This window comes from Zeugodacus cucurbitae, chromosome 2, assembly GCF_028554725.1.
Source record: "Zeugodacus cucurbitae isolate PBARC_wt_2022May chromosome 2, idZeuCucr1.2, whole genome shotgun sequence".
NCBI lineage: Eukaryota > Metazoa > Arthropoda > Insecta > Diptera > Tephritidae > Zeugodacus > Zeugodacus cucurbitae.
In genome coordinates, this window is record NC_071667.1 from 38,827,029 (window position 1) to 38,853,709 (window position 26,681).

Sequence of the window (26,681 nt, forward strand, 5' to 3'; positions counted from 1 at the left end):
ACTTGCAAGAAAGTGAACTTTGATCTTAAATCTGATAAAATGCCTAATAAATGATTGTGAATAAATAGTCTTTGTGCTTTTATTTGTCGATAAACAACTTGCAAGAAAGTGAACTTTGATCTTAAATCTGATAAAATACGAAATAAATGATTATGAATACATGTTATTTATGTTTTTATTTGAAGATAAACAACTTGCAAGAAAGTGAACTTTGATCTTAAATCTGATAAAAATAAATGATTATGAATAAATATTTATGTTTTTATTTGTCGATAAACAATTTACAAGAAAGTGAACTTTGATCTTAAATCTGATAAAAATACAAAAAAAAATGATTATAAATAAATTTTATTTATGTTTTTATTTGTCGATAAACAACTTGCAAGAAAGTGAACTTTGATCTTAAATCTGATAACATACCTAATCAAGAAAGTGAACTTTGATCTTAAATCTGATAAAAATACAAAATAAATGATTATGAATACATGTTATTTATGTTTTTATTTGAAGATAAACAACTTGCAAGAAGGTGAACTTTGATCTTAAATCTGATAAAATACGAAATAAATGATTGTGAATAAATAGTCTTTGTGCTTTTATTTGTCGATAAACAACTTGCAAGAAAGTGAACTTGGATCTTAAGTCTGATAAAATTAAATGATTATAAATAAATTTTATTTATGTTTTTATTTGTCGATAAAGAATTTACAAGAAAGTGAACTTTGATCTTAAATCTGATAAAAATTAAATGATTATAAATAAATTTTATTTATGTTTTTATTTGTCGATAAACAACTTGCAAGAAAGTGAACTTTGATCTTAAATCTGATAAAATACGAAATAAATGATTATGAATACATGTTATTTATGTTTTTATTTGTCGATAAACAACTTGCAAGAAAGTGAACTTTGATCTTAAATCTGATAAAATGCCTAATAAATGATTGTGAATAAATAGTCTTTGTGCTTTTATTTGTCGATAAACAACTTGCAAGAAAGTGAACTTTGATCTTAAATCTGATAAAATACGAAATAAATGATTATGAATACATGTTATTTATGTTTTTATTTGAAGATAAACAACTTGCAAGAAAGTGAACTTTGATCTTAAATCTGATAAAATACGTAATAAATGATTATGAATACATGTTATTTATGTTTTTATTTGTCGATAAACAACTTGCAAGAAAGTGAACTTTGCTCTTAAATCTGATAAAATGCCTAATAAATGATTGTGAATAAATAGTCTTTGTGCTTTTATTTGTCGATAAACAACTTGCAAGAAAGTGAACTTGGATCTTAAGTCTGATAAAAATTAAATGATTATAAATAAATTTTATTTATGTTTTTATTTGTCGATAAAGAATTTACAAGAAAGTGAACTTTGATCTAAAATCTGATAAAAATTAAATGATTATAAATAAATTTTATTTATGTTTTTATTTGTCGATAAACAACTTGCAAGAAAGTGAACTTTGATCTTAAATCTGATAAAATACGAAATAAATGATTATGAATACATGTTATTTATGTTTTTATTTGAAGATAAACAACCTGCAAGAAGGTGAACTTTGATCTTAAATCTGATAAAATTAAAAATAAATGATTATGAATAAATATTCTTTATGTTTTTATTTGTCGATAAACAACTTGCAAGAAAGTGAACTTTGATCTTAAATCTGATAAAAATACAAAATAAATGATTATGAATACATGTTATTTATGTTTTTATTTGTCGATAAACAATTTACAAGAAAGTGAACTTTGATCTTAAATCTGATAAAATTAAAAATAAATGATTATGAATAAATATTCTTTATGTTTTTATTTCTCGATAAACAACTTGCAAGAAAGTGAACTTTGATCTTAAATCTGATAAAAATACAAAATAAATGATTATGAATACATGTTATTTATGTTTTTATTTGTTGATAAACAACTTGCAAGAGGGTGAACTTTGATCTTAAATCTGATAAAATTAAAAATAAATGATTATGAATAAATATTTATGTTTTTATTTGTCGATAAACAATTTACAAGAAAGTGAACTTTGATCTTAAATCTGATAAAAATACAAAAAAAAATGATTATAAATAAATTTTATTTATGTTTTTATTTGTCGATAAACAACTTGCAAGAAAGTGAACTTTGATCTTAAATCTGATAAAATACCTAATAAACGATTGTGAATAAATAGTCTTTGTGCTTTTATTTGTCGATAAACAACTTGCAAGAAAGTGAACTTGGATCTTAAGTCTGATAAAATTAAATGATTATAAATAAATTTTATTTATGTTTTTATTTGTCGATAAACAACTTGCAAGAAAGTGAACTTTGATCTTAAATCTGATAAAATACGAAATAAATGATTATGAATACATGTTATTTATGTTTTTATTTGAAGATAAACAACTTGCAAGAAGGTGAACTTTGATCTTAAATCTGATAAAATTGAAATAAATGATTATGAATAAATATTGTTGTTTTTATTTGGCGATAAACAATTTTCAAGAAAGTGAACTTTGATCATAATGCTGATAAAAATACAAAAAAAATGATTATAAATAAATTTTATTTGTTTTTATTTGTCGATAAACAACTTGCAAGAAAGTGAACTTTGATCTTAAATCTGATAAAATGCAAAATAAATGATTATGAATAAATGTTCTTTATGTTTCTATTTGTCGACAAACAACTTGCAAGAAAGTGAACTTCGATCATAAATCTGAGAAAACTCAAAATAAATGATTAGGAATAAATATTCTTTATGTTTTTATTTGTCGATAAACAACATGCAAGAAAGTGATTTTTGATCTTAAATCTGATAAAAATACAAAATAAATGATTATGAATAAATGTTCTTTATATTTCTATTTGTCGATAAACAACTTGCAAGAAATTGAACTTTGATCATAAATCTGATAAAATGCAAAATAAATGATTATGAATAAAAGTTCTTTATGTTTCTATTTGTCGATAAACAACTTGCAAGAAAGTGAACTTTGATCATAAATCTGAGAAAACTCAAAATAAATGATTAAGAATAAATATTCTTTATGTTTTTATTTGTCGATAAACAACTTGCAAGAAAGTGATTTTTGATCTTAAATCTGATAAACATACAAAATAAATGATTATGAATAAATGTTCTTTATATTTCTATTTGTCGATAAACAATTTGCAAGAAAGTGAACTTTGATCTTAAATCTGATAAATATACAAAATAAATGATTATGAATAAATATTCTTTATGTTTTTATTTGTCGATAAACAATTTACAAGAAAGTGAACTTTGATCTTAAATCTGATAAAAATACGAAATAAATGATTATGAATAAATTTTATTTATGTTTTTATTTGTCGATAAACAACTTGCAAGAAAGTGAACTTTGATCTTAAATCTGATAAAATACGAAATAAATGATTATGAATACATGTTATTTATGTTTTTATTTGTCGATAAACAACTTGCAAGAAAGTGAACTTTGCTCTTAAATCTGATAAAATGCCTAATAAATGATTGTGAATAAATAGTCTTTGTGCTTTTATTTGTCGATAAACAACTTGCAAGAAAGTGAACTTGGATCTTAAGTCTGATAAAAATTAAATGATTATAAATAAATTTTATTTATGTTTTTATTTGTCGATAAACAATTTACAAGAAAGTGAACTTTGATCTTAAATCTGATAAAAATACGAAATAAATGATTATGAATAAATTTTATTTATGTTTTTATTTGTCGATAAACAATTTACAAGAAAGTGAACTTTGATCTTAAATCTGATAAAAATACGAAATAAATGATTATGAATAAATTTTATTTATGTTTTTATTTGTCGATAAACAACTTGCAAGAAAGTGAACTTTGATCTTAAATCTGATAAAATACGAAATAAATGATTATAAATAAATTTTATTTATGTTTTTATTTGTCGATAAACAACTTGCAAGAAAGTGAACTTTGATCTTAAATCTGATAAAATACGAAATAAATGATTATGAATACATGTTATTTATGTTTTTATTTGTCGATAAACAACTTGCAAGAAAGTGAACTTTGATCTTAAATCTGATAAAATGCCTAATAAATGATTGTGAATAAATAGTCTTTGTGCTTTTATTTGTCGATAAACAACTTGCAAGAAAGTGAACTTTGATCTTAAATCTGATAAAATACGAAATAAATGATTATGAATACATGTTATTTATGTTTTTATTTGAAGATAAACAACTTGCAAGAAAGTGAACTTTGATCTTAAATCTGATAAAAATAAATGATTATGAATAAATATTTATGTTTTTATTTGTCGATAAACAATTTACAAGAAAGTGAACTTTGATCTTAAATCTGATAAAAATACAAAAAAAAATGATTATAAATAAATTTTATTTATGTTTTTATTTGTCGATAAACAACTTGCAAGAAAGTGAACTTTGATCTTAAATCTGATAACATACCTAATCAAGAAAGTGAACTTTGATCTTAAATCTGATAAAAATACAAAATAAATGATTATGAATACATGTTATTTATGTTTTTATTTGAAGATAAACAACTTGCAAGAAGGTGAACTTTGATCTTAAATCTGATAAAATACGAAATAAATGATTGTGAATAAATAGTCTTTGTGCTTTTATTTGTCGATAAACAACTTGCAAGAAAGTGAACTTGGATCTTAAGTCTGATAAAATTAAATGATTATAAATAAATTTTATTTATGTTTTTATTTGTCGATAAAGAATTTACAAGAAAGTGAACTTTGATCTTAAATCTGATAAAAATTAAATGATTATAAATAAATTTTATTTATGTTTTTATTTGTCGATAAACAACTTGCAAGAAAGTGAACTTTGATCTTAAATCTGATAAAATACGAAATAAATGATTATGAATACATGTTATTTATGTTTTTATTTGTCGATAAACAACTTGCAAGAAAGTGAACTTTGATCTTAAATCTGATAAAATGCCTAATAAATGATTGTGAATAAATAGTCTTTGTGCTTTTATTTGTCGATAAACAACTTGCAAGAAAGTGAACTTTGATCTTAAATCTGATAAAATACGAAATAAATGATTATGAATACATGTTATTTATGTTTTTATTTGAAGATAAACAACTTGCAAGAAAGTGAACTTTGATCTTAAATCTGATAAAATACGTAATAAATGATTATGAATACATGTTATTTATGTTTTTATTTGTCGATAAACAACTTGCAAGAAAGTGAACTTTGCTCTTAAATCTGATAAAATGCCTAATAAATGATTGTGAATAAATAGTCTTTGTGCTTTTATTTGTCGATAAACAACTTGCAAGAAAGTGAACTTGGATCTTAAGTCTGATAAAAATTAAATGATTATAAATAAATTTTATTTATGTTTTTATTTGTCGATAAAGAATTTACAAGAAAGTGAACTTTGATCTAAAATCTGATAAAAATTAAATGATTATAAATAAATTTTATTTATGTTTTTATTTGTCGATAAACAACTTGCAAGAAAGTGAACTTTGATCTTAAATCTGATAAAATACGAAATAAATGATTATGAATACATGTTATTTATGTTTTTATTTGAAGATAAACAACCTGCAAGAAGGTGAACTTTGATCTTAAATCTGATAAAATTAAAAATAAATGATTATGAATAAATATTCTTTATGTTTTTATTTGTCGATAAACAACTTGCAAGAAAGTGAACTTTGATCTTAAATCTGATAAAAATACAAAATAAATGATTATGAATACATGTTATTTATGTTTTTATTTGTCGATAAACAATTTACAAGAAAGTGAACTTTGATCTTAAATCTGATAAAATTAAAAATAAATGATTATGAATAAATATTCTTTATGTTTTTATTTCTCGATAAACAACTTGCAAGAAAGTGAACTTTGATCTTAAATCTGATAAAAATACAAAATAAATGATTATGAATACATGTTATTTATGTTTTTATTTGTTGATAAACAACTTGCAAGAGGGTGAACTTTGATCTTAAATCTGATAAAATTAAAAATAAATGATTATGAATAAATATTTATGTTTTTATTTGTCGATAAACAATTTACAAGAAAGTGAACTTTGATCTTAAATCTGATAAAAATACAAAAAAAAATGATTATAAATAAATTTTATTTATGTTTTTATTTGTCGATAAACAACTTGCAAGAAAGTGAACTTTGATCTTAAATCTGATAAAATACCTAATAAACGATTGTGAATAAATAGTCTTTGTGCTTTTATTTGTCGATAAACAACTTGCAAGAAAGTGAACTTGGATCTTAAGTCTGATAAAATTAAATGATTATAAATAAATTTTATTTATGTTTTTATTTGTCGATAAACAACTTGCAAGAAAGTGAACTTTGATCTTAAATCTGATAAAATACGAAATAAATGATTATGAATACATGTTATTTATGTTTTTATTTGAAGATAAACAACTTGCAAGAAGGTGAACTTTGATCTTAAATCTGATAAAATTGAAATAAATGATTATGAATAAATATTGTTGTTTTTATTTGGCGATAAACAATTTTCAAGAAAGTGAACTTTGATCATAATGCTGATAAAAATACAAAAAAAATGATTATAAATAAATTTTATTTGTTTTTATTTGTCGATAAACAACTTGCAAGAAAGTGAACTTTGATCTTAAATCTGATAAAATGCAAAATAAATGATTATGAATAAATGTTCTTTATGTTTCTATTTGTCGACAAACAACTTGCAAGAAAGTGAACTTCGATCATAAATCTGAGAAAACTCAAAATAAATGATTAGGAATAAATATTCTTTATGTTTTTATTTGTCGATAAACAACATGCAAGAAAGTGATTTTTGATCTTAAATCTGATAAAAATACAAAATAAATGATTATGAATAAATGTTCTTTATATTTCTATTTGTCGATAAACAACTTGCAAGAAATTGAACTTTGATCATAAATCTGATAAAATGCAAAATAAATGATTATGAATAAAAGTTCTTTATGTTTCTATTTGTCGATAAACAACTTGCAAGAAAGTGAACTTTGATCATAAATCTGAGAAAACTCAAAATAAATGATTAAGAATAAATATTCTTTATGTTTTTATTTGTCGATAAACAACTTGCAAGAAAGTGATTTTTGATCTTAAATCTGATAAACATACAAAATAAATGATTATGAATAAATGTTCTTTATATTTCTATTTGTCGATAAACAATTTGCAAGAAAGTGAACTTTGATCTTAAATCTGATAAATATACAAAATAAATGATTATGAATAAATATTCTTTATGTTTTTATTTGTCGATAAACAATTTACAAGAAAGTGAACTTTGATCTTAAATCTGATAAAAATACGAAATAAATGATTATGAATAAATTTTATTTATGTTTTTATTTGTCGATAAACAACTTGCAAGAAAGTGAACTTTGATCTTAAATCTGATAAAATACGAAATAAATGATTATGAATACATGTTATTTATGTTTTTATTTGTCGATAAACAACTTGCAAGAAAGTGAACTTTGCTCTTAAATCTGATAAAATGCCTAATAAATGATTGTGAATAAATAGTCTTTGTGCTTTTATTTGTCGATAAACAACTTGCAAGAAAGTGAACTTGGATCTTAAGTCTGATAAAAATTAAATGATTATAAATAAATTTTATTTATGTTTTTATTTGTCGATAAAGAATTTACAAGAAAGTGAACTTTGATCTAAAATCTGATAAAAATTAAATGATTATAAATAAATTTTATTTATGTTTTTATTTGTCGATAAACAACTTGCAAGAAAGTGAACTTTGATCTTAAATCTGATAAAATACGAAATAAATGATTATGAATACATGTTATTTATGTTTTTATTTGAAGATAAACAACCTGCAAGAAGGTGAACTTTGATCTTAAATCTGATAAAATTAAAAATAAATGATTATGAATAAATATTCTTTATGTTTTTATTTGTCGATAAACAACTTGCAAGAAAGTGAACTTTGATCTTAAATCTGATAAAAATACAAAATAAATGATTATGAATACATGTTATTTATGTTTTTATTTGTCGATAAACAATTTACAAGAAAGTGAACTTTGATCTTAAATCTGATAAAATTAAAAATAAATGATTATGAATAAATATTCTTTATGTTTTTATTTCTCGATAAACAACTTGCAAGAAAGTGAACTTTGATCTTAAATCTGATAAAAATACAAAATAAATGATTATGAATACATGTTATTTATGTTTTTATTTGTTGATAAACAACTTGCAAGAGGGTGAACTTTGATCTTAAATCTGATAAAATTAAAAATAAATGATTATGAATAAATATTTATGTTTTTATTTGTCGATAAACAATTTACAAGAAAGTGAACTTTGATCTTAAATCTGATAAAAATACAAAAAAAAATGATTATAAATAAATTTTATTTATGTTTTTATTTGTCGATAAACAACTTGCAAGAAAGTGAACTTTGATCTTAAATCTGATAAAATACCTAATAAACGATTGTGAATAAATAGTCTTTGTGCTTTTATTTGTCGATAAACAACTTGCAAGAAAGTGAACTTGGATCTTAAGTCTGATAAAATTAAATGATTATAAATAAATTTTATTTATGTTTTTATTTATCGATAAAGAATTTACAAGAAAGTGAACTTTGATCTTAAATCTGATAAAAATTAAATGATTATAAATAAATTTTATTTATGTTTTTATTTGTCGATAAACAACTTGCAAGAAAGTGAACTTTGATCTTAAATCTGATAAAATACGAAATAAATGATTATGAATACATGTTATTTATGTTTTTATTTGAAGATAAACAACTTGCAAGAAGGTGAACTTTGATCTTAAATCTGATAAAATTGAAATAAATGATTATGAATAAATATTGTTGTTTTTATTTGGCGATAAACAATTTTCAAGAAAGTGAACTTTGATCATAAATCTGATAAAAATACAAAAAAAATGATTATAAATAAATTTTATTTGTTTTTATTTGTCGATAAACAACTTGCAAGAAAGTGAACTTTGATCTTAAATCTGATAAAATGCAAAATAAATGATTATGAATAAATGTTCTTTATGTTTCTATTTGTCGACAAACAACTTGCAAGAAAGTGAACTTCGATCATAAATCTGAGAAAACTCAAAATAAATGATTAAGAATAAATATTCTTTATGTTTTTATTTGTCGATAAACAACATGCAAGAAAGTGATTTTTGATCTTAAATCTGATAAAAATACAAAATAAATGATTATGAATAAATGTTCTTTATATTTCTATTTGTCGATAAACAACTTGCAAGAAATTGAACTTTGATCATAAATCTGATAAAATGCAAAATAAATGATTATGAATAAAAGTTCTTTATGTTTCTATTTGTCGATAAACAACTTGCAAGAAAGTGAACTTTGATCATAAATCTGAGAAAACTCAAAATAAATGATTAAGAATAAATATTCTTTATGTTTTTATTTGTCGATAAACAACTTGCAAGAAAGTGATTTTTGATCTTAAATCTGATAAAAATACAAAATAAATGATTATGAATAAATGTTCTTTATATTTCTATTTGTCGATAAACAATTTGCAAGAAAGTGAACTTTGATCTTAAATCTGATAAATATACAAAATAAATGATTATGAATAAATATTCTTTATGTTTTTATTTGTCGATAAACAATTTACAAGAAAGTGAACTTTGATCTTAAATCTGATAAAAATACGAAATAAATGATTATGAATAAATTTTATTTATGTTTTTATTTGTCGATAAACAACTTGCAAGAAAGTGAACTTTGATCTTAAATCTGATAAAATACGAAATAAATGATTATGAATACATGTTATTTATGTTTTTATTTGTCGATAAACAACTTGCAAGAAAGTGAACTTTGATCTTAAATCTGATAAAATGCCTAATAAATGATTGTGAATAAATAGTCTTTGTGCTTTTATTTGTCGATAAACAACTTGCAAGAAAGTGAACTTGGATCTTAAGTCTGATAAAAATTAAATTATTATAAATAAATTTTATTTATGTTTTTATTTGTCGATAAAGAATTTACAAGAAAGTGAACTTTGATCTTAAATCTGATAAAATACGAAATAAATGATTATGAATACATGTTATTTATGTTTTTATTTGAAGATAAACAACTTGCAAGAAGGTGAACTTTGATCTTAAATCTGATAAAATTAAAAATAAATGATTATGAATAAATATTGATGTTTTTATTTGGCGATAAACAATTTTCAAGAAAGTGAACTTTGATCTTAAATCTGATAAAAATACAAAATAAATGATTATGAATACATGTTATTTATGTTTTTATTTGTCGATAAACAATTTTCAAGAAAGTGAACTTTGATCATAAATCTGATAAAATTAAAAATAAATGATTATGAATAAATATTCTTTATGTTTTTATTTGTCGATAAACAACTTGCAAGAAAGTGAACTTTGATCTTAAATCTGATAAAAATACAAAATAAATGATTATGAATACATGTTATTTATGTTTTTATTTGTCGATAAACAATTTACAAGAAAGTGAACTTTGATCTTAAATCTGATAAAATTAAAAATAAATGATTATGAATAAATATTCTTTATGTTTTTATTTGTCGATAAACATTTGCAAGAAAGTGAACTTTGATCTTAAATCTGATAAAAATACAAAATAAATGATTATGAATACATGGTATTTATGTTTTTATTTGTCGATAAACAACTTGCAAGAAGGTGAACTTTGATCTTAAATCTGATAAAATTAAAAATAAATGATTATGAATAAATATTTATGTTTTTATTTGTCGATAAACAATTTACAAGAAAGTGAACTTTGATCTTAAATCTGATAAAAATACAAAAAAATTATTATAAATAAATTTTATTTATGATTTTATTTGTCGATAAACAACTTGCAAGAAAGTGAACTTTGATCTTAAATCTGATAAAATACCTAATAAACGATTGTGAATAAATAGTCTTTGTGCTTTTATTTGTCGATAAACAACTTGCAAGAAAGTGAACTTGGATCTTAAGTCTGATAAAATTAAATGATTATAAATAAATTTTATTTATGTTTTTATTTGTCGATAAAGAATTTACAAGAAAGTGAACTTTGATCTTAAATCTGATAAAAATTAAATGATTATAAATAAATTTTATTTATGTTTTTATTTGTCGATAAACAACTTGCAAGAAAGTGAACTTTGATTTTAAATCTGATAAAATACGAAATAAATGATTATGAATACATGTTATTTATGTTTCTATTTGAAGATAAACAACTTGCAAGAAGGTGAACTTTGATCTTAAATCTGATAAAATTGAAATAAATGATTATGAATAAATATTGTTGTTTTTATTTGGCGATAAACAACTTGCAAGAAAGTGAACTTTGATCTTAAATCTGATAAAATACGAAATAAATGATTATGAATACATGTTATTTATGTTTTTATTTGAAGATAAACAACTTGCAAGAAGGTGAACTTTGATCTTAAATCTGATAAAATTGAAATAAATGATTATGAATAAATATTGTTGTTTTTATTTGGCGATAAACAATTTTCAAGAAAGTGAACTTTGATCTTAAATCTGATAAAAATACAAAAAAAATGATTATAAATAAATTTTATTTGTTTTTATTTGTCGATAAACAACTTGCAAGAAAGTGAACTTTGATCTTAAATCTGATAAAATACGAAATAAATGATTATGAATACATGTTATTTATGTTTCTATTTGAAGATAAACAACTTGCAAGAAGGTGAACTTTGATCTTAAATCTGATAAAATTGAAATAAATGATTATGAATAAATATTGTTGTTTTTATTTGGCGATAAACAACTTGCAAGAAAGTGAACTTTGATCTTAAATCTGATAAAATACGAAATAAATGATTATGAATACATGTTATTTATGTTTTTATTTGAAGATAAACAACTTGCAAGAAGGTGAACTTTGATCTTAAATCTGATAAAATTGAAATAAATGATTATGAATAAATATTGTTGTTTCTATTTGTCGACAAACAACTTGCAAGAAAGTGAACTTCGATCATAAATCTGAGAAAACTCAAAATAAATGATTAAGAATAAATATTCTTTATGTTTTTATTTGTCGATAAACAACATGCAAGAAAGTGATTTTCGATCTTAAATCTGATAAAAATACAAAATAAATGATTATGAATAAATGTTCTTTATATTTCTATTTGTCGATAAACAACTTGCAAGAAATTGAACTTTGATCATAAATCTGATAAAATGCAAAATAAATGATTATGAATAAAAGTTCTTTATGTTTCTATTTGTCGATAAACAACTTGCAAGAAAGTGAACTTTGATCATAAATCTGAGAAAACTCAAAATAAATGATTAAGAATAAATATTCTTTATGTTTTTATTTGTCGATAAACAACTTGCAAGAAAGTGATTTTTGATCTTAAATCTGATAAAAATACAAAATAAATGATTATGAATAAATGTTCTTTATATTTCTATTTGTCGATAAACAATTTGCAAGAAAGTGAACTTTGATCTTAAATCTGATAAAAATACAAAATAAATGATTATGAATAAATGTTCTTTATATTTCTATTTGTCGATAAACAACTTGCAAGAAAGTGAACTTTGATCATAAATCTGACAAAATACAAAATAAATGATTATGAATAAATATCCTTTATGTTTTTATTTGTCGATAAACAACTTGCAAGAAAGTGAACTTTGATCTTAAACCTGATAAATATACAAAATAAATGATTATGAATAAATATTCTTTATGTTTTTATTTGTCGATAAACAATTTACAAGAAAGTGAACTTTGATCTTAAATCTGATAAAAATACGAAATAAATGATTATGAATAAATTTTATTTATGTTTTTATTTGTCGATAAACAACTTGCAAGAAAGTGAACTTTGATCCTAAATCTGATAAAATACGAAATAAATGATTATGAATACATGTTATTTATGTTTTTATTTGTCGATAAACAACTTGCAAGAAAGTGAACTTTGATCTTAAATCTGATAAAATGCCTAATAAATGATTGTGAATAAATAGTCTTTGTGCTTTTATTTGTCGATAAACAACTTGCAAGAAAGTGAACTTGGATCTTAAGTCTGATAAAAATTAAATTATTATAAATAAATTTTATTTATGTTTTTATTTGTCGATAAAGAATTTACAAGAAAGTGAACTTTGATCTTAAATCTGATAAAATACGAAATAAATGATTATGAATACATGTTATTTATGTTTTTATTTGAAGATAAACAACTTGCAAGAAGGTGAACTTTGATCTTAAATCTGATAAAATTAAAAATAAATGATTATGAATAAATATTGATGTTTTTATTTGGCGATAAACAATTTTCAAGAAAGTGAACTTTGATCTTAAATCTGATAAAAATACAAAATAAATGAGTATGAATACATGTTATTTATGTTTTTATTTGTCGATAAACAATTTTCAAGAAAGTGAACTTTGATCATAAATCTGATAAAATTAAAAATAAATGATTATGAATAAATATTCTTTATGTTTTTATTTGTCGATAAACAACTTGCAAGAAAGTGAACTTTGATCTTAAATCTGATAAAAATACAAAATAAATGATTATGAATACATGTTATTTATGTTTTTATTTGTCGATAAACAATTTACAAGAAAGTGAACTTTGATCTTAAATCTGATAAAATTAAAAATAAATGATTATGAATAAATATTCTTTATGTTTTTATTTGTCGATAAACAACTTGCAAGAAAGTGAACTTTGATCTTAAATCTGATAAAAATACAAAATAAATGATTATGAATACATGGTATTTATGTTTTTATTTGTCGATAAACAACTTGCAAGAAGGTGAACTTTGATCTTAAATCTGATAAAATTAAAAATAAATGATTATGAATAAATATTTATGTTTTTATTTGTCGATAAACAATTTACAAGAAAGTGAACTTTGATCTTAAATCTGATAAAAATACAAAAAAATGATTATAAATAAATTTTATTTATGATTTTATTTGTCGATAAACAACTTGCAAGAAAGTGAACTTTGATCTTAAATCTGATAAAATACCTAATAAACGATTGTGAATAAATAGTCTTTGTGCTTTTATTTGTCGATAAACAACTTGCAAGAAAGTGAACTTGGATCTTAAGTCTGATAAAATTAAATGATTATAAATAAATTTTATTTATGTTTTTATTTGTCGATAAAGAATTTACAAGAAAGTGAACTTTGATCTTAAATCTGATAAAAATTAAATGATTATAAATAAATTTTATTTATGTTTTTATTTGTCGATAAACAACTTGCAAGAAAGTGAACTTTGATCTTAAATCTGATAAAATACGAAATAAATGATTATGAATACATGTTATTTATGTTTCTATTTGAAGATAAACAACTTGCAAGAAGGTGAACTTTGATCTTAAATCTGATAAAATTGAAATAAATGATTATGAATAAATATTGTTGTTTTTATTTGGCGATAAACAATTTTCAAGAAAGTGAACTTTGATCTTAAATCTGATAAAAATACAAAAAAAATGATTATAAATAAATTTTATTTGTTTTTATTTGTCGATAAACAACTTGCAAGAAAGTGAACTTTGATCTTAAATCTGATAAAATGCAAAATAAATGATTATGAATAAATGTTCTTTATGTTTCTATTTGTCGATAAACAACTTGCAAGAGAGTGAACTTTGATCATAAATCTGAGAAAACTCAAAATAAATGATTAAGAATAAATATTCTTTATGTTTTTATTTGTCGATAAACAACTTGCAAGAAAGTGATTTTTGATCTTAAATCTGATAAAAATACAAAATAAATGATTATGAATAAATGTTCTTTATATTTCTATTTGTCGATAAACAATTTGCAAGAAAGTGAACTTTGATCTTAAATCTGATAAAAATACAAAATAAATGATTATGAATAAATGTTCTTTATATTTCTATTTGTCGATAAACAACTTGCAAGAAAGTGAACTTTGATCATAAATCTGACAAAATACAAAATAAATGATTATGAATAAATATCCTTTATGTTTTTATTTGTCGATAAACAACTTGCAAGAAAGTGAACTTTGATCTTAAACCTGATAAATATACAAAATAAATGATTATGAATAAATATTCTTTATGTTTTTATTTGTCGATAAACAATTTACAAGAAAGTGAACTTTGATCTTAAATCTGATAAAAAATACAAATTAAATGATTATAAATAAATTTTATTTATGTTTTTATTTGTCGATAAACAACTTGCAAGAAAGTGAACTTTGATCTTAAATCTGATAAAATACGAAATAAATGATTGTGAATAAATATTCTTTATGTTTTTATTTGTCGATAAACAATTTACAAGAAAGTGAACTTTGATCTTAAACCTGATAAATATACAAAATAAATGATTATGAATAAATATTCTTTATGTCTTTATTTGTCGATAAACAATTTACAAGAAAGTGAACTTTGATCTTAAATCTGATAAAAATTCAAATTAAATGATTATAAATAAATTTTATTTATGTTTTTATTTGTCGATAAACAACTTGCAAGAAAGTGAACTTTGATCTTAAATCTGATAAAATACGAAATAAATGATTATGAATACATGTTATTTATGTTTTTATTTGAAGATAAACAACTTGCAAGAAGGTGAACTTTGATCTTAAATCTGATAAAATTAAAAATAAATGATTATGAATAAATATTGATCTTTTTATTTGGCGATAAACAATTTTCAAGAAAGTGAACTTTGATCTTAAATCTGATAAAAATACAAAAAAATGATTATGAATAAATTTTATTTATGTTTTTATTTGTCGATAAACAACTTGCAAGAAAGTGAACTTTGATCTTAAATCTGATAAAATACGAAATAAATGATTATGAATACATGTTATTTATGTTTTTATATGAAGATAAACAACTTGCAAGAAAGTGAACATTGATCTTAAATCTGATAAAATACGAAATAAATGATTATGAATACATGTTATTTATGTTTTTATTTGTCGATAAACAACTTGCAAGAAAGTGAACTTTGATCATAAATCTGACAAAATACAAAATAAATGATTATGAATAAATATCCTTTATGTTTTTATTTGTCGATAAACAACTTGCAAGAAAGTGAACTTTGATCTTAAACCTGATAAATATACAAAATAAATGATTATGAATAAATATTCTTTATGTTTTTATTTGTCGATAAACAATTTACAAGAAAGTGAACTTTGATCTTAAATCTGATAAAAATACAAATTAAATGATTATAAATAAATTTTATTTATGTTTTTATTTGTCGATAAACAACTTGCAAGAAAGTGAACTTTGATCTTAAATCTGATAAAAATACAAATTAAATGATTATAAATAAATTTTATTTATGTTTTTATTTGTCGATAAACAACTTGCAAGAAAGTGAACTTTGATCATAAATCTGATAAAATGCAAAATAAATGATTATGAATAAATGTTCTTTATGTTTCTATTTGTCGATAAACAACTTCCAAGAAAGTGAACTTTGATCATAAATCTGAGAAAACTCAAAATAAATGATTAAGAATAAATATTCTTTATGTTTTTATTTGTCGATAAACAACTTGCAAGAAAGTGATTTTTGATCTTAAATCTGATAAAATACGAAATAAATGATTATGAATACATGTTATTTAGGTTTTTATTTGAAGATAAACAACTTGCAAGAAAGTGAACTTTGATCTTAAATCTGATAAAATGCAAAATAAATGATTATGAATAAATATTCTTTATGTTTTTATTTGTCGATAAACAATTTACAAGAAAGTGAACTTTGATCATAAATCTGAGAAAACTCAAAATAAATGATTAAGAATAAATATTCTTTATGTTTTTATTTGTCGATAAACAACTTGCAAGAAAGTGATTTTTGATCTTAAATCTGATAAAAATACAAAATAAATGATTATGAATAAATGTTCTTTATATTTCTATTTGTCGATAAACAATTTGCAAGAAAGTGAACTTTGATCTTAAATCTGATAAAAAATACAAATTAAATGATTATAAATAAATTTTATTTATGTTTTTATTTGTCGATAAACAACTTGCAAGAAAGTGAACTTTGATCTTAAATCTGATAAAATACGAAATAAATGATTGTGAATAAATATTCTTTATGTCTTTATTTGTCGATAAACAATTTACAAGAAAGTGAACTTTGATCTTAAATCTGATAAAAATTCAAATTAAATGATTATAAATAAATTTTATTTATGTTTTTATTTGTCGATAAACAACTTGCAAGAAAGTGAACTTTGATCTTAAATCTGATAAAATACGAAATAAATGATTATGAATACATGTTATTTATGTTTTTATTTGAAGATAAACAACTTGCAAGAAGGTGAACTTTGATCTTAAATCTGATAAAATTAAAAATAAATGATTATGAATAAATATTGATGTTTTTATTTGGCGATAAACAATTTTCAAGAAACTGAACTTTGATCTTAAATCTGATAAAAATACAAAAAAATGATTATGAATAAATTTTATTTATGTTTTTATTTGTCGATAAACAACTTGCAAGAAAGTGAACTTTGATCTTAAATCTGATAAAATACGAAATAAATGATTATGAATACATGTTATTTATGTTTTTATTTGAAGATAAACAACTTGCAAGAAAGTGAACTTTGATCTTAAATCTGATAAAATACGAAATAAATGATTATGAATACATGTTATTTATGTTTTTATTTGTCGATAAACAACTTGCAAGAAAGTGAACTTTGATCATAAATCTGACAAAATACAAAATAAATGATTATGAATAAATATCCTTTATGTTTTTATTTGTCGATAAACAACTTGCAAGAAAGTGAACTTTGATCTTAAACCTGATAAATATACAAAATAAATGATTATGAATAAATATTCTTTATGTTTTTATTTGTCGATAAACAATTTACAAGAAAGTGAACTTTGATCTTAAATCTGATAAAAATACAAATTAAATGATTATAAATAAATTTTATTTATGTTTTTATTTGTCGATAAACAACTTGCAAGAAAGTGAACTTTGATCTTAAATCTGATAAAAATACAAATTAAATGATTATAAATAAATTTTATTTATGTTTTTATTTGTCGATAAACAACTTGCAAGAAAGTGAACTTTGATCATAAATCTGATAAAATGCAAAATAAATGATTATGAATAAATGTTCTTTATGTTTCTATTTGTCGATAAACAACTTCCAAGAAAGTGAACTTTGATCATAAATCTGAGAAAACTCAAAATAAATGATTAAGAATAAATATTCTTTATGTTTTTATTTGTCGATAAACAACTTGCAAGAAAGTGATTATTGATCTTAAATCTGATAAAATACGAAATAAATGATTATGAATACATGTTATTTAGGTTTTTATTTGAAGATAAACAACTTGCAAGAAAGTGAACTTTGATCTTAAATCTGATAAAATGCAAAATAAATGATTATGAATAAATATTCTTTATGTTTTTATTTGTCGATAAACAATTTACAAGAAAGTGAACTTTGATCATAAATCTGAGAAAACTCAAAATAAATGATTAAGAATAAATATTCTTTATGTTTTTATTTGTCGATAAACAACTTGCAAGAAAGTGATTTTTGATCTTAAATCTGATAAAAATACAAAATAAATGATTATGAATAAATGTTCTTTATATTTCTATTTGTCGATAAACAACTTGCAAGAAAGTGAACTTAGATCTTAAATCTGATAAAAATACAAAATAAATGATTATGAATAAATGTTCCTTATATTTCTATTTGTCGATAAACAACTTGCAAGAAAGTGAACTTTGATCATAAATCTGACAAAATACAAAATAAATGATTATGAATAAATATCCTTTATGTTTTTATTTGTCGATAAACAACTTGCAAGAAAGTGAAAGTGAAGTGATCTTAAACCTGATAAATATACAAAATAAATGATTATGAATAAATATTCTTTATGTTTTTATTTGTCGATAAACAATTTACAAGAAAGTGAACTTTGATCTTAAATCTGATAAAAATACAAATTAAATGATTTTAAATAAATTTTATTTATGTTTTTATTTGTCGATAAACAACTTGCAAGAAAGTGAACTTTGATCTTAAATCTGATTGTGAATAAATATTCTTTGTGTTTTTATTTGTCGATAAACAACTTGCAAGAAAGTGAACTTTGATCTTAAACCTGATAAATATACAAAATAAATGATTATGAATAAATGTTATTTATGCTTTTATTTGTCGATAAACAACTTGCAAGAAAGTGAACTTTGATCTTAAATCTGATTGTGAATAAATATTCTTTGTGTTTTTATTTGTCGATAAACAACTTGCAAGAAAGTGAACTTTGATCTTAAACCTGATAAATATACAAAAAAATGATTATAAATAAATTTTATTTATGTTTTTATTTGTCGATAAACAACTTGCAAGAAAGTGAACTTTGATCTTAAATCTGATTGTGAATAAATATTCTTTGTGTTTTTATTTGTCGATAAACAACTTGCAAGAAAGTGAACTTTGATCTTAAACCTGATAAATATACAAAATAAATGATTATGAATAAATGTTATTTATGCTTTTATTTGTCGATAAACAATTTACAAGAAAGTGAACTTTGATCCTAAATCTGATAAAAATACAAATTAAATGATTATAATTAAATTTTATTTATGTTTTTATTTGTCGATAAACAACTTGCAAGAAAGTGAACTTTGATCTTAAATCTGATAAAAATACAAAATAAATGATTATGAATAAATATTTATGTTTTTATTTGTCGATAAACAACTTGCAAGAAAGTGAACATTGATCATAAATTTGAGAAAACTCAAAATAAATGATTAAGAATAAATATTCTTTATGTTTTTATTTGTCGATAAACAACTTGCAAGAAAGTGAACTTTGATCATAAATCTGATAAAATGCAAAATAAGTGATTATGAATAAATATTCTTTATGTTTTTATTTGTCGATAAACAACTTGCAAGAATGTGAACTTTGATCTTAAATCTGATAAATGGACAAAATAAATGATTATAAATAAATATTCTTTATGTTTCTATTTGTCGATAAATAACTTGCAAGAAAGTGAACTTTGATTATAAATCTGAGAAAACTCAAAATAAATGATTAAGAATAAATATTCTTTATGTTTTTATTTGTCGATAAACAACTTGCAAGAAAGTGATTTTTGATCTTAAATCTGATAAAATGCAAAATAAGTGATTATGAATAAATATTCTTTATGTTTTTATTTGTCGATAAACAACTTGCAAGAATGTGAACTTTGATCTTAAATCTGATAAATGGACAAAATAAATGATTATAAATAAATATTCTTTATGTTTCTATTTGTCGATAAACAACTTGCAAGAAAGTGAACTTTGATCATAAATCTGATAAAATGCAAAATAAATGATTATGAATAAATGTTCTTTGTCGATAAACAACTTGCGAGAAAGTGAACTTTGATCATAAATCTGACAAAGTACAAAATAAATGATTATGAATAAATGTTCTTTATGTTTCTATTTGTCGATAAACAACTTGCAAGAAAGTGAACTTTGATCATAAATCTGAGAAAACTCAAAATAAATGATTAAGAATAAATATTCTTTATGTTTTTATTTGTCGATAAACAACTTGCAAGAAAGTGATTTTTGATCTTAAATCTGATAAAAATACAAAATAAATGATTATGAATAAATGTTCTTTATATTTCTATTTGTCGATAAACAAAAGTGAACTTTGATCTTAAACCTGATAAATATACAAAATAAATGATTATGAATAAATATTCTTTATGTTTTTATTTGTCGATAAACAACTTGCAAGAAAGTGAACTTTGCTCTTAAATCTGATAAAATGCCTAATAAATGATTGTGAATAAATAGTCTTTGTGCTTTTATTTGTCGATAAACAACTTGCAAGAAAGTGAACTTGGATCTTAAGTCTGATAAAAATTAAATGATTATAAATAAATTTTATTTATGTTTTTATTTGTCGATAAAGAATTTACAAGAAAGTGAACTTTGATCTAAAATCTGATAAAAATTAAATGATTATAAATAAATTTTATTTATGTTTTTATTTGTCGATAAACAACTTGCAAGAAAGTGAACTTTGATCTTAAATCTGATAAAATACGAAATAAATGATTATGAATACATGTTATTTATGTTTTTATTTGAAGATAAACAACCTGAAAGAAGGTGAACTTTGATCTTAAATCTGATAAAATTAAAAATAAATGATTATGAATAAATATTCTTTATGTTTTTATTTGTCGATAAACAACTTGCAAGAAAGTGAACTTTGATCTTAAATCTGATAAAAATACAAAATAAATGATTATGAATACATGTTATTTATGTTTTTATTTGTCGATAAACAATTTACAAGAAAGTGAACTTTGATCTTAAATCTGATAAAATTAAAAATAAATGATTATGAATAAATATTCTTTATGTTTTTATTTGTCGATAAACAACTTGCAAGAAAGTGAACTTTGATCTTAAATCTGATAAAAATACAAAATAAATGATTATGAATACATGTTATTTATGTTTTTATTTGTTGATAAACAACTTGCAAGAGGGTGAACTTTGATCTTAAATCTGATAAAATTAAAAATAAATGATTATGAATAAATATTTATGTTTTTATTTGTCGATAAACAATTTACAAGAAAGTGAACTTTGATCTTAAATCTGATAAAAATACAAAAAAAAATGATTATAAATAAATTTTATTTATGTTTTTATTTGTCGATAAACAACTTGCAAGAAAGTGAACTTTGATCTTAAATCTGATAAAATACCTAATAAACGATTGTGAATAAATAGTCTTTGTGCTTTTATTTGTCGATAAACAACTTGCAAGAAAGTGAACTTGGATCTTAAGTCTGATAAAATTAAATGATTATAAATAAATTTTATTTATGTTTTTATTTATCGATAAAGAATTTACAAGAAAGTGAACTTTGATCTTAAATCTGATAAAAATTAAATGATTATAAATAAATTTTATTTATGTTTTTATTTGTCGATAAACAACTTGCAAGAAAGTGAACTTTGATCTTAAATCTGATAAAATACGAAATAAATGATTATGAATACATGTTATTTATGTTTTTATTTGAAGATAAACAACTTGCAAGAAGGTGAACTTTGATCTTAAATCTGATAAAATTGAAATAAATGATTATGAATAAATATTGTTGTTTTTATTTGGCGATAAACAATTTTCAAGAAAGTGAACTTTGATCTTAAATCTGATAAAAATACAAAAAAAAATGATTATAAATAAATTTTATTTGTTTTTATTTGTCGATAAACAACTTGCAAGAAAGTGAACTTTGATCTTAAATCTGATAAAATGCAAAATAAATGATTATGAATAAATGTTCTTTATGTTTCTATTTGTCGACAAACAACTTGCAAGAAAGTGAACTTCGATCATAAATCTGAGAAAACTCAAAATAAATGATTAAGAATAAATATTCTTTATGTTTTTATTTGTCGATAAACAACATGCAAGAAAGTGATTTTTGATCTTAAATCTGATAAAAATACAAAATAAATGATTATGAATAAATGTTCTTTATATTTCTATTTGTCGATAAACAACTTGCAAGAAAGTGAACTTTGATCATAAATCTGAGAAAACTCAAAATAAATGATTAAGAATAAATATTCTTTATGTTTTTATTTGTCGATAAACAACTTGCAAGAAAGTGATTTTTGATCTTAAATCTGATAAAAATACAAAATAAATGATTATGAATAAATGTTTTTTATATTTCTATTTGTCGATAAACAATTTGCAAGAAAGTGAACTTTGATCTTAAATCTGATAAAAATACAAAATAAATGATTATGAATAAATGTTCTTTATATTTCTATTTGTCGATAAACAACTTGCAAGAAAGTGAACTTTGATCATAAATCTGACAAAATACAAAATAAATGATTATGAATAAATATCCTTTATGTTTTTATTTGTCGATAAACAACTTGCAAGAAAGTGAACTTTGATCTTAAACCTGATAAATATACAAAATAAATGATTATGAATAAATATTCTTTATGTTTTTATTTGTCGATAAACAATTTACAAGAAAGTGAACTTTGATCTTAAATCTGATAAAAATACGAAATAAATGATTATGAATAAATTTTATTTATGTTTTTATTTGTCGATAAACAACTTGCAAGAAAGTGAACTTTGATCTTAAATCTGATAAAATACGAAATAAATGATTATGAATACATGTTATTTATGTTTTTATTTGTCGATAAACAACTTGCGAGAAAGTGAACTTTGATCTTAAATCTGATAAAATGTCTAATAAATGATTGTGAATAAATAGTCTTTGTGCTTTTATTTGTCGATAAACAACTTGCAAGAAAGTGAACTTGGATCTTAAGTCTGATAAAAATTAAATTATTATAAATAAATTTTATTTATGTTTTTATTTGTCGATAAAGAATTTACAAGAAAGTGAACTTTGATCTTAAATCTGATAAAATACGAAATAAATGATTATGAATAAATATTGATGTTTTTATTTGGCGATAAACAATTTTCAAGAAAGTGAACTTTGATCTTAAATCTGATAAAAATACAAAATAAATGATTATGAATACATGTTATTTATGTTTTTATTTGTCGATAAACAATTTTCAAGAAAGTGAACTTTGATCATAAATCTGATAAAATTAAAAATAAATGATTATGAATAAATATTCTTTATGTTTTTATTTGTCGATAAACAACTTGCAAGAAAGTGAACTTTGATCTTAAATCTGATAAAATACGAAATAAATGATTATGAATACATGTTATTTATGTTTCTATTTGAAGATAAACAACTTGCAAGAAGGTGAACTTTGATCTTAAATCTGATAAAATTGAAATAAATGATTATGAATAAATATTGTTGTTTTTATTTGGCGATAAACAATTTTCAAGAAAGTGAACTTTGATCTTAAATCTGATAAAAATACAAAAAAAATGATTATAAATAAATTTTATTTGTTTTTATTTGTCGATAAACAACTTGCAAGAGAGTGAACTTTGATCATAAATCTGAGAAAACTCAAAATAAATGATTAAGAGAAATATTCTTTATGTTTTTATTTGTCGATAAACAACTTGCAAGAAAGTGATTTTTGATCTTAAATCTGATAAAAATACAAAATAAATGATTATGAATAAATGTTCTTTATATTTCTATTTGTCGATAAACAATTTGCAAGAAAGTGAACTTTGATCTTAAATCTGATAAAAATACAAAATAAATGATTATGAATAAATGTTCTTTATATTTCTATTTGTCGATAAACAACTTGCAAGAAAGTGAACTTTGATCATAAATCTGACAAAATACAAAATAAATGATTATGAATAAATATCCTTTATGTTTTTATTTGTCGATAAACAACTTGCAAGAAAGTGAACTTTGATCTTAAACCTGATAAATATACAAAATAAATGATTATGAATAAATATTCTTTATGTTTTTATTTGTCGATAAACAATTTACAAGAAAGTGAACTTTGATCTTAAATCTGATAAAAAATACAAATTAAATGATTATAAATAAATTTTATTTATGTTTTTATTTGTCGATAAACAACTTGCAAGAAAGTGAACTTTGATCTTAAATCTGATAAAATACGAAATAAATGATTGTGAATAAATATTCTTTATGTTTTTATTTGTCGATAAACAATTTACAAGAAAGTGAACTTTGATCTTAAACCTGATAAATATACAAAATAAATGATTATGAATAAATATTCTTTATGTCTTTATTTGTCGATAAAGAATTTACAAGAAAGTGAACTTTGATCTTAAATCTGATAAAAATTCAAATTAAATGATTATAAATAAATTTTATTTATGTTTTTATTTGTCGATAAACAACTTGCAAGAAAGTGAACTTTGATCTTAAATCTGATAAAATACGAAATAAATGATTATGAATACATGTTATTTATGTTTTTATTTGAAGATAAACAACTTGCAAGAAGGTGAACTTTGATCTTAAATCTGATAAAATTAAAAATAAATGATTATGAATAAATATTGATGTTTTTATTTGGCGATAAACAATTTTCAAGAAAGTGAACTTTGATCTTAAATCTGATAAAAATACAAAAAAATGATTATGAATAAATTTTATTTATGTTTTTATTTGTCGATAAACAACTTGCAAGAAAGTGAACTTTGATCTTAAATCTGATAAAATACGAAATAAATGATTATGAATACATGTTATTTATGTTTTTATTTGAAGATAAACAACTTGCAAGAAAGTGAACATTGATCTTAAATCTGATAAAATACGAAATAAATGATTATGAATACATGTTATTTATGTTTTTATTTGTCGATAAACAACTTGCAAGAAAGTGAACTTTGATCATAAATCTGACAAAATACAAAATAAATGATTATGAATAAATATCCTTTATGTTTTTATTTGTCGATAAACAACTTGCAAGAAAGTGAACTTTGATCTTAAACCTGATAAATATACAAAATAAATGATTATGAATAAATATTCTTTATGTTTTTATTTGTCGATAAACAATTTACAAGAAAGTGAACTTTGATCTTAAATCTGATAAAAATACAAATTAAATGATTATAAATAAATTTTATTTATGTTTTTATTTGTCGATAAACAACTTGCAAGAAAGTGAACTTTGATCTTAAATCTGATAAAAATACAAATTAAATGATTATAAATAAATTTTATTTATGTTTTTATTTGTCGATAAACAACTTGCAAGAAAGTGAACTTTGATCATAAATCTGATAAAATGCAAAATAAATGATTATGAATAAATGTTCTTTATGTTTCTATTTGTCGATAAACAACTTCCAAGAAAGTGAACTTTGATCATAAATCTGAGAAAACTCAAAATAAATGATTAAGAATAAATATTCTTTATGTTTTTATTTGTCGATAAACAACTTGCAAGAAAGTGATTTTTGATCTTAAATCTGATAAAATACGAAATAAATGATTATGAATACATGTTATTTAGGTTTTTATTTGAAGATAAACAACTTGCAAGAAAGTGAACTTTGATCTTAAATCTGATAAAATGCAAAATAAATGATTATGAATAAATATTCTTTATGTTTTTATTTGTCGATAAACAATTTACAAGAAAGTGAACTTTGATCATAAATCTGAGAAAACTCAAAATAAATGATTAAGAATAAATATTCTTTATGTTTTTATTTGTCGATAAACAACTTGCAAGAAAGTGATTTTTGATCTTAAATCTGATAAAAATACAAAATAAATGATTATGAATAAATGTTCTTTATATTTCTATTTGTCGATAAACAATTTGCAAGAAAGTGAACTTTGATCTTAAATCTGATAAAAAATATAAATTAAATGATTATAAATAAATTTTATTTATGTTTTTATTTGTCGATAAACAACTTGCAAGAAAGTGAACTTTGATCTTAAATCTGATAAAATACGAAATAAATGATTGTGAATAAATATTCTTTATGTCTTTATTTGTCGATAAACAATTTACAAGAAAGTGAACTTTGATCTTAAATCT